The sequence below is a fragment of the Podarcis vaucheri genome, assembly GCF_965113315.1.
Source record: "Podarcis vaucheri genome assembly, chromosome: 7".
NCBI classification, from domain to species: Eukaryota; Metazoa; Chordata; class Lepidosauria; order Squamata; family Lacertidae; genus Podarcis; species Podarcis vaucheri.
The window spans coordinates 9,031,124-9,041,619 of record NC_138765.1 but is presented as its reverse complement, the minus strand read 5'-3'; the positions used below and the strand labels follow the sequence as shown (position 1 = coordinate 9,041,619).

The 10,496-nt window shown below is 48.6% G+C and overlaps 1 pseudogene across 1 annotated transcript; it reads right to left on the bottom strand.

Annotated features, from left to right (window-relative positions):
• Nucleotides 1-1,189: 1,189 nt before the first annotated feature.
• On the bottom strand, nucleotides 1,190-10,014 carry LOC309536893 (adenosine receptor A1 pseudogene; annotated as a pseudogene). The gene is made up of 2 exons (XR_014224732.1): nucleotides 9,732-10,014; nucleotides 1,190-2,809 (listed from the first exon to the last, which is right to left on the bottom strand). The product of XR_014224732.1 is annotated as an adenosine receptor A1 pseudogene (transcript).
• Nucleotides 10,015-10,496: the final 482 nt, after the last annotated feature.

Here is a 10,496-nt window from a genome sequence, read left to right as displayed (position 1 = left end):
GGGCGTTCCACAGGGCGGGTGCCACCACTGAGAAGGCCCTCTGCCTGGTTCCCTATAACTTGGCTTCTCGCAGTGAGGGAACTGCCAGAAGGCCTTCAGCGCTGGACCTCAGTGTCTGGGCAGAACGATGGAGGTGGAGGCGCTCCTTCAGGTATGCTGGACCGAGGCCGTTTAGGGCTTTAAAGGTCAGCACCAACACTTTGAATTATGCTTGGAAACGTACTGGGAGCTAGTGTAGTTCTTTCAGGACTGGTATTATATGGTCTCTTGTAGTTTCCGGATCACAGGAGATAACTAGAGCATGCATCACTTTGGCAAGACTGAATTTGGGACTGGAAAAATTAGAAACCAAGAGAATCTGAAATTGACAGGTTTGCACAGCCCCATTCAGGACAGCATTTCAATAGCATACACAGGGAAATGTTTTGATTCCTCACTCCATCTGAGTCTAGCTGGTTCTTTGCTTTCTCTCTTCAGGAATTAAAAGTGGCAATAGGCAGCAGAGGATGGGGCACAGGGACTTCAATGTGTGCGAAGTCTTGGAGCACCCTCTTGTGGAGAACGTAGATACCAAATCTCATGCAGCAACCGGTTTATAAAACTAATGAAAGGTGGGAAAAGAGCAGGTGCCATTCCCCGCCTCCCCATAATCCTAGCCGCCGCCCCCAGCACACAAATCAATGGACTTGTCCAGTTAAAACAATGTCAGATGGAAGACCTTCCCACAGCAGACAATTCATATTCTATGTACGAATAGCAAAACGTGTATATTCTGATGTAGCTGAAACAGCCCAACCTGTCCTCAAGGGGGAGAGAAACTTTGGAGAAACTTCCAAGCTTTGCATAAGTCTTTTGGGGGAAGGAAACCCTATGGTGGGGGAGGTTTAGAAACCCCAAAACACCCCACTGGTGTCCTAGCATGCCCAGGGGACATGGGATGCAACTGATTGTTGGGTAAGGGACATAATGGAACTAAGTGGAACGGAGTGTCCAGGAAAGGGTATGACTGGCCTGGCTGGAACCCTGACCTCGAGAGCTCTTAGGGATGGGAGGGGAATTGGAGTCACTTCACATTTAAAAGCAAGCTTGTACTTTCTGAAATGTGGGCCGAAACCTAGCTGTCCTTTGAAATTTGCAGTTCTCTGAATTTTGCAATGCAAAAAGTCACGCAGCACAAAAATGCCCCTCTCATAGTGTGCATATTAAGGCACAGGTGAGCATCAAGGTTGTTCCAAAATGCGTTATATTGAGGGAAATCGCCTTGCAAAAATGTGTCTGTGAGGGAAAGGTGCATATGAAACGTGTACATGCAAGGGAAAATTTTCACTAAAATGCTGGTGAATTTTCATGAGGACTTCCTAATGGAAAACGCTAGCTGTTGTGGAAATGTAGAGAGCAGAATTTAAGGTGGGAAAGATTGGAAACGGAGTGAAATTCGACATCTTCGCCCATCTGTTACATTAGGAAGTTGTTACATCAGGAAGTTGTAGCAGGGGCTGGTCCATTAGGGTGAAGGGGGGCACTGCCCCACCATTCTCAGCCACCCTCAGCCAACCCCCTACTTGCCTGCCTCCCTGTGTACAACCTGCCGTCGGCTCTAGCGCCACCTGCTGTCAGCCTCCTGCCTTGCAGCCCTGCCAGCCTCAAGCTGAGAATCTGCCTTCACTTCCCCGGCAAAGACAGATTCCGAAGAGGCACCTCCGAGACGTTGGAAGGCGTTATCCTGGAGGTGGAGAAGGCATCCGTGGCAGGGGAGGAGCAGATGCCCGAAAAGGCGCTCTCGAAGGCTTTCCGGAAGGATCTCATGCGGAAGACGTAGATGACCGGGTTGATGGCGGAGTTGGCATGGGAGAGGATGATGGAGGCCAGGATGAGCTGGTTCGGGATGGGGCAGGTGGGGCAGAGCAGCATGACCGTGTTGAGAATGTGGACCGGGAGCCAGCAGACGGTGAAGAAAAAGAGGATGATGAACAGCGACGTGGCTGTCTGCAGCTCTTTGCGGACAATCATCCGCCGCCTCTCCTGGGCGCTGACGTCCACCTCCCCCTCAGCCACCTTGCGGATTTGCTGCTTGACCTCTAGGAAGATGCGCCCGTACAGGACCATCATGACCAGCAGAGGAGCCAGCATGCAGGCCATGAAGTTGAAGTAGACCATGTAGGTGTTTGTGATGATGTCGTTGAAGAGGCACTCCCCGCTGGCCGGCAAGGGCTTGTGCCAGCCCATCATGGGCAGTAGGCCGATCAGAAGAGCCAGCACCCAGGACGCCAAGATCACCAGGAGGGCGTTGAGGGGGCTCATCCAGGATTTGTACTGGAAAGGCTTGAGGATTGAGATGTACCTCTCGACGGCGATGGCCAGCAGCCCGAAGACGGAGGCTTGCGTCAACACCAGCAGCATGCACAACATCAGGAGGCAGAGCTGCGACCGGTAGCGGGGCAAACCCAGGTCGGTGAATTGGGCAAAAGGGATGACCACCGCCCCAACCAAGACGTCTGCCACGGCCAGCGAGACGAGGAAGTAGTTTGTGACGACAGCCCGCAGCTTCCGGCTCTGTAGGACGACGGCGCAGATGAAGACGTTGCCCACGATGGAGAACAGCGCGATCAGGCTCTCGCTCAGCAAGTAGGGGACGTCCAGGGCCGGAGGCGACGTGGCGTTCACGGCTTGGAGGAGCTGCTGCTGCATGGAGGGCGAATGGTCATAGGCAGCCATTATGGAGCAGCAGCCATGTTGACGCTGTTAGGGAAAAGCTCTCCAGACTCCGCCGGTTGCTGGGCCCTTGTGAGTCCTGAGGAAGCCCGGGAGTCTGTGAAATGGGGCAGGGAAGGGGGGAAGAGTTCAGTCAATTGATAAATAGGTATTGCGTACCCTCTAACATTTCTCTGAGGGAAATAGGGACATCCTATCCAATAATAAAAAGGGACGCGGGTGGCGTTGTGGGTTAAACCACAGAGCCTAGGGCTTGCCGATCAGAAGGTCGGCGGTTCGAATCCCTGCAACGGGGTGAGCTCCCGTTGCTCGGTCCCTGCTCCTGCCAACCTAGCAGTTTGAAAGCACGTCAAAGTGCAAGTAGATAAATAGGTACCACTCTAGCGGGAAGGTAAATGGCATTTCCGTGCGCTGCTCTGGTTCGCCAGAAGTAGCTTAGTCATGCTGGCCACGTGACCCGGAAGCTGTACACCGGCTCCCTCGGCCAGTAAAGCGAGATGAGCGCCACAACCCCAGAGTCGTCCACGACTGGATCTAATGGTCAGGAGTCCCTTTACATTTACCTATCCAATAATAATAATAATAATAATAATAATAAGAAGAAGAAGAAGAAGAAGAAGAAGAAGAAGAATACAGTGGTGCCCCGCAAGACGAAATTAATTCGTTCCGCAATTTTTGTCGTCTAGCGAATTTTTCGTCTTGCGAAGCACGAAATCCCATAGGAATGCATTGAAAATCAATTAATGCGTTCCTATGGTCAAAAAAAGTCCAAACAAAGCCAAATTTGGTACAACAACAGTTTATTAACTGCTCTTTAAAGTCACACATACTGTAAAGAGCAGTTCAAAAATTTAAGGGAAAATAAATTAACTTTATAAACAAAACATGTCTTTGTTTTTAGTCAAAGAAAAAAAGTCGCGAGACGTTTTCGTCTTGCGAAGCAAGCCCATAGGGGAAATTCGTCTTGCGAGGCAAATCGCGAACGGAAAAAACTTTCGTCTAGCGAGTTTTTTGTATTGCGAGGCATTCGTCTTGCGGGGCACCACTGTACAGTGGTACTTCGGGGTAAGAACTTAATTCGTTCTGGAGGTCCATTCTTAACCTGAAACTGTTCTTAACCTGAGGTGCTACTTTAGCTAATGGGGCCTCCCACTGCCGCCGCCCCGCCAGAGCACGATTTCCGCTCTCATCCTGAGGCAAAGTTCTTAACCCGAGGTACTATTTCTGGGTTAGCGGAGTCTGTAACCTGAAGCATCTGTAACTTGAAGTGTCTGTAACCCGAGGTACCACTTTACAGTGTATGCATTTCTGTAGACAGAGCTGCACTTTGTACTTTTTTCTCTGCAAGGTAGAACTGCTATCAAACCACCACAGGTCTAGGATTGGTGTTGAGCATGGGTAGTCAAAATAAGGCCCGGGGGCCGGATCCGGCCCAACCGCCTTCTAAATCCGGCCCACGGACTGTCTGGGAATCAGCGTGTTTTTACATGAGTAGAATATGAGTAGAAAACATTTGGCTTCTGAGATGCTCGAAAACCGAGGTTCACATGTAAATAATAATAATAATAATAATAATAATAATAATAATATTTATACACTGCCCTTCTGACTGGGTTGCCCCAGCCACTCTGGGCGTCTTCCAACATATATAAAAAGACAATCAAACATTAACATTTTAAAAACTCCCCTATACAGGGCATGTTCAGATGTCTGGTAAAGGTTGCATAGTTACTTATCTCCTTGGCTTGGGGATCGCATAACTCCATACCCTCCAACATTTCTCTGATGAAAATAGGGACATCCTAAGGAAAAGTGGGACATTTTGGAATCAAATCAGAAACCGGGACGGCTTCTGTAAATACGGCACTGTCCTTGGAAAACAGGGATACTTGGAGGGTCTGCTATTGCTGCATCTACTACATATTTTGAAAGCTGTTCATGTTTCCTATGCATTTGAACACCCCTTAAGAGACCATAATCAAGTTTTGCATGTTGGTTCTTGAGATCGAGAAGGAGGTTTGTCCTCTATGTTTTGGTGCCGTGGTTAATCAATGTGGTGCTGGGCTGAACCTTTCAGAACCGCACTGATTTTTCACAATGCACTGATTTTTTTGGTTTATCAGCATTCCTGAGCAATGCCAGGTACTATATATTAGGGGCGCCTCTCAAGATATTGTAACCAGGTTTTGCATGATGGTTCCTGAGGTCGAATAGCAGGTTTCTGTCTCTGCCTGGATACTGTTGGACACCATATCAAATCAAGATGGCAGCCAGAACTTTTCAAAACTGCACCGATTTCTTTGTTTCTTTCTTTCTTAGAACTCCCGAGCGACACCAGGAATGAGGCATGTTATTATTTACTTATTATATATTACTATCTGCCCTTCGTCAGAAGGTCTCAGGCTGGGTTACATTAATATAAAACACAACCTTGAAAACAGTTTACTTGCACTGACTGACCAAAACGTCTCTGATAAACCAGGACTCTGTTTTGCACCGAAGGCACCTTAAAACTAGAGTCTTTGCGGCTGATTCTTCCGCTTCCACTCAGAAATTGCTTACAAATATATGACAGCGTTCCCAGATTGCATCCTTTTTCTGTACCTGTGGTTTTCCAGACTCTCCTCATTCAGGGAATGGCACCCTTTCCACATGGACTCACCTGCTGGGCGAGGTGTGAGAGAGATAGAGAATCTGCTCAGTGAAGAGGATTTAGGGGGAATGTTCTAAACTGCACCCTCAATTCACGCCAGGCACTGATCATGGCATCATTGCTCCCCCAAAAATGTACCTCAAATGCTCTAGCTAGCAGAAAATTGCTAGTGGCCGACAAACATTATCACTGCCATTATTTATCTTCTCATTAAGGAAGCTGATACGTTTCCAGGAAACCCAAGGGGGTCCTGTCTGAAGAACACAGAAACTTGGAAAGATGTTTGGACTATTGGTCTATCTAGTTTGGTATGGTCTAAAAGCTATGGTTTTCCCAGTAGTGATGTATGGAAGTGAGAGCTGGACCATAAAGAAGGCTGATCGCCAAAGAATTGATGCTTTTGAATTATGGTGCTGGAGGAGACTCTTGAGAGTCCCATGGACTGCAAGAAGATCAAACCTCTCCATTCTGAAGGAAATCAGTCCTGAGTGCTCACTGGAAGGACAGATCCTGAAGCCGAGGCTCCAATATTTTGGCCACCTCATGAGAAGAGAAGACTCCCTGGAAAAGACCCTGATGTTGGGAAAGATGGAGAAGGGGACGACAGAGGACAAGATAGTTGAATAGTGTTCTCGAAGCTACCAGCATGAGTTTGACCAAACTGTGGGAGGCAGTGGAGGACAGAAGTGCCTGGCATTCTCTGGTCCAGGGGGTTAAGAAGAGTCGGACACGACTAAACAACAACAACAACAGCACATTGAAAGTAGCAACCATGGATCTCACAGCTCTTTCCCAAGCATTGGCTGTGAAACCCTGTCCCACCAAAACTGCCTCGTGACCAGAGCCACATTCACACCATAAGTTTAGAGTGCTACGATACCACTTTAAATGGTCATGGCTTCCCCCAAGGAATTATGGGATGTGTAGTTTATGAAGGGTGCTGAGAGTTGTCAGGTGGCAATAGTTCCCAGAGTGGTTTAACAGGCAATTCTTCTTCCCATGGGGCTCTGGGAGTTGTAGCTCTGTGAGAGGAAGAGATGCCTCTTAAGAGAGATGGGCGATATCTGGTTTTCAACATCGCAGTAAATTCTGATATATCACAGTGTCCGAAAGAAGGATGGAGCTATGCAGAGGCACTGGCTGGCTTCATGTTTTTCCCCGCTTGGTGATTTTTGCACAGCGTCAACACAAACACACACCACGATTCACAGCATACTGCCAGGTCAAAAACTAGGAAACCAATATCATGGTTCATAGCTGTCAACCGTCCCTTATTTGGCGGGAAACTCCCTTATCCCAGCGCCATGTCCCGCTGCTATCCCTTATTGTTGATGTCCCTTAAATTTCCCGGGTTTCAAAGGAAGCAGCTCCTCTCCCTCCCTCCCTGCCGGCCAGGGAGGAGGGAGGCTCCAACTGTGTTGCTTGGCTGTGTTGCTCACCCAATAAGGAGTCTAAGAACGGCTGGGGGGTGGAGCTTGCATGCCTTGTGCTGATCAAATTGGCTGCATTGCCTGGGGACTTGCCTTTGCTCAGCGCTTCCCAGCGGAGAGGTGACGGTGGTTTTCCTTGAGGCTTTGTTTGGCTGCTGGCTGGGCTTTCTGCCTTTGGCTCGGAGGGGCTCAGAAGTTGAACATGCCTGTGCCCGGAAAATCCCTTATTTTGGCTGCTGATCCCTTATTTTTGAGGCTGCTGGTCCCTTATTTTCAAATCTGTAAATTGACAGCTATGGTATGAACTCGAAACCGGTTTTGGATGATATATTGATACAGTGGTACCTCTGGAGCGCTGGTCGGATCCTAAGGTGTGTGTATCCAGAGGTGTCGTTTCTGCGCATGAGTACGGTGCAATTTAGCACTTCTGCGCATGTGGCAAAACCCGGAAAAATACTTCCGGGTTTGCTGTGCACATATCCCGAAGGATACGTAACCGGAGGTGAACATAAGTAGAGGTACCACTGTATATCACCCAGCCCTACCTCCTAACAAGTCTCAACGTCCTTAATGAACAAAAGCTCCTAGGATTCTTTGGGGGAAACTCGTGCATGTTTACAGCGCTGTGGTCTAAAGCACTGAGCCTCTTGGGCTTGCCGATCAGAAGGTCGGCGGTTCGAATCCCTGCAACGGGGTGAGCTCCCTGCTCCTGCCGACCTAGCAGTTCAAAAGGACGCCAAAAAGTGCAAGTAGATAAATAGGTACCGCTCTGGTGGGAAGGTAAACAGCATTTCCATGCACTGCTCTGGTTTTGCCAGAAGCAGCTTATGCTGGCCACATGACCCGGAAAAACTGCAGACAAACGCCGGCTCCCTCAGCCTGTAAAGCAAGATGAGCGCCACAACCCCAGAGTCGTCTGCGACTGGACTTAACTGTCAGGGGTCCCTTTACCTTTTTAGTGCTTTAAATAGGTGGCATGAAAGTGTCTCAGCTCAGCCCATTTGTCCTTCTGCCTCTGTTTTGTCTACGCTGACTAGCCAGCAACACACAACTTATTTGTCAAGGGTCACATGGCTCCCTCCCAGGTTTCAGGACTGTTCTTTCCTATACTTACTTCAAATAGAATTGTAGAGTTGGAAGGGACCCAGAGTGTCATCGGGGCTCGAACCTGCAACCCTGGTGTTATCAGGATCAGGATCCAACCAACTGTCTCCAGCTTCAATCTGACGCAAATATTTTTGCCAACCACTCTTAAGACCTAAGAGGAGGACACGCACACAACCCCAAAACCCAACCTAATATTAGTTATGTATTTCACAAAAAAATCCGGGGCACAGATTTTCCCTCGAAAAGGAGGTAGTTGGATGTTCTGGGTTTTCCCCAGCATTTGGGTGGAAGGGAATTAGAATCATAGAATCATAGAGTTGGAAGAGACCACAAGGGCCATCGAGTCCAACCCCCTGCCAAGCAGGAAACACCATCAGAGCACTCCTGACATATGGTTGTCAAGCCTCTGCTTAAAGACCTCCAAAGGAGGAGACTCCACCACACTCCTTGGCAGCAAATTCCACTGTCAAACAGCTCTTACTGTCAGGAAGTTCTTCCTAATGTTTAGGTGGAATCTTCTTTCTTGTAGTTTGGATCCATTGCTCCGTGTCCGCTTCTCTGGAGCAGCAGAAAACAACCTTTCTCCCTCCTCTATGTGACATCCTTTTATATATTTGAACATGGCTATCATATCACCCCTTAACCTCCTCTTCTCCAGGCTAAACATGCCCAGCTCCCTTAACCGTTCCTCATAAGGCATCGTTTCCAGGCCTTTGACCATTTTGGTTGCCCTCCTCTGGACATGTTCCAGTTTGTCAGTGTCCTTCTTGAACTGTGGTGCCCAGAACTGGACACAGTACTCCAGGTGAGGTCTGACCAGAGCAGAATACAGTGGCACTATTACTTCCCTTGATCTAGATGCTATACTCCTATTGATGCAGCCCAGAATTGCATTGGCTTTTTTAGCTGCCGCATCACACTGAATTTGTGGGGAGTAAAATAAGTCGCATTTCCAAAGCCTGCTTCAAGGCACAACCACCAGTCCTCGCATTCCCCCGCCCTCAGTGTGTTGCCAGGTGTTTGGGGCAAAGGCCCATGGCACAAGTTGGCACAATAGTTTCATATGCTAATTTGTATGTCAGGCTGCCTATTGGAAATGAAAGGGGTGGCCGGCCGATCTCTCGCCTGCAATGCCCTTTGCGATGCACGCAGCTGCTTTTCCCGCAGAGTAAAAATAATATTTTTTAAAGGGCACCCCCCCAACACCACCCTTTAACCCTTGCCTCTCCCCCCACCGTTTACCCGACCACACTTTTAATTAACAGCTTCCCCTCACTGTTTGCTAACTCCTCCGCACCGACGATGATCTCTGGGTCCAGCACCAACAAGTACAAATCAGGCAACATTATTTTTAGTTTCCCAAGCGTTAAAGAAGCCAAGCTAGGAGTGATAAAGGGGGAATTTAGACCTCCGGGCAGTTTAGATAGCACAGCCTAGTTCAGGTCTTAATACGGGGTCAGCAAACTTTTTCAGCAGGGGGCCGGTCCACTGTCCCTCAGACCTTGTTGGGGGCCGGACTATATTTTTTTGGGGGGGAAATGAACGAATTCCTATGCCCCACAAATATCCCAGGGATGCATTTTACATAAAAGCACATATTCTACTCATGTAAAAACACCAGGCAAGCCCCCCAAATAACACAGAGATGCATTTTAAATAAAAAGGCACATTCTACTCATGTAAAAACACACTGATTCCCGGACCGTACGCAGGCCGGATTCAGAAGGCGATTGGTCCAGATCCGGCCCCCGGGTCTTAGTTTGCCTACCCATGTCTTAAAAGTTTTCTTTCTTTCATTGATGAAGAAGCAAAAGGGATCTCTGACTCACCCACAGATCTCTGTCCCTGGACCGGCTGCAATTGAAAAGATCAAGATTGGGGTGGGGTGGGAAAAGCAAGCTCACAGCGCACCCCCAAAGCGTTTCCACAACCTGTGCTGCCTGTTCCGTCTGCGTCTCTGTCCTTTTTTGTGTGGCGCCCGTGTTGTGATGATTACAAAAGTCAGATCTGATAAGTGGCGGTTGGCATACAAAGGCACCTGTATTTTCCACGGAAAGGGATGGGCAGGCGCCTGGGCAGCCTGGCTCCGTGGCAGAACATCTGTTTTGCATGCAGAAGGTTCCGGGTTCAATCCCCGGGTTCTCCAGGGATCCGGCGGATCTGTCAGTCCCGGGTTCCCGCTGTTGCTCGTTTCCCCCCAACTCTTCCGTGCAGTTCTTTGTGATTCTGCAAATCCGGAGGGGAGTCCCTAAAGTGGTGGGATGGCGCCTTGTATCATCATCATCATTTTTAATTTGTATACTGTCTTTCTATCTTACAATACTCAAGGCGGTTTACAAGCCGAAGGAACAAAAAATGTACATCTTATAACAATCTAATGCAATACAAAAATGTGATAATAAAACCTAACTTTAAAATAGGCAACCTGCATCAAAAAAGTAACATTCAACAATCATTAAAGGTAAAGAGACCCCTGACCGTTAGGTCCAGTCGTGGCCGACTCTGGGGTTGCGGCACTCATCTCGCATTATTGGCCGAGGGAGCCTGCGTATAGCTTCCGGGTCATGTGGCCAGCAGGACTAAGCCGCTTCTGG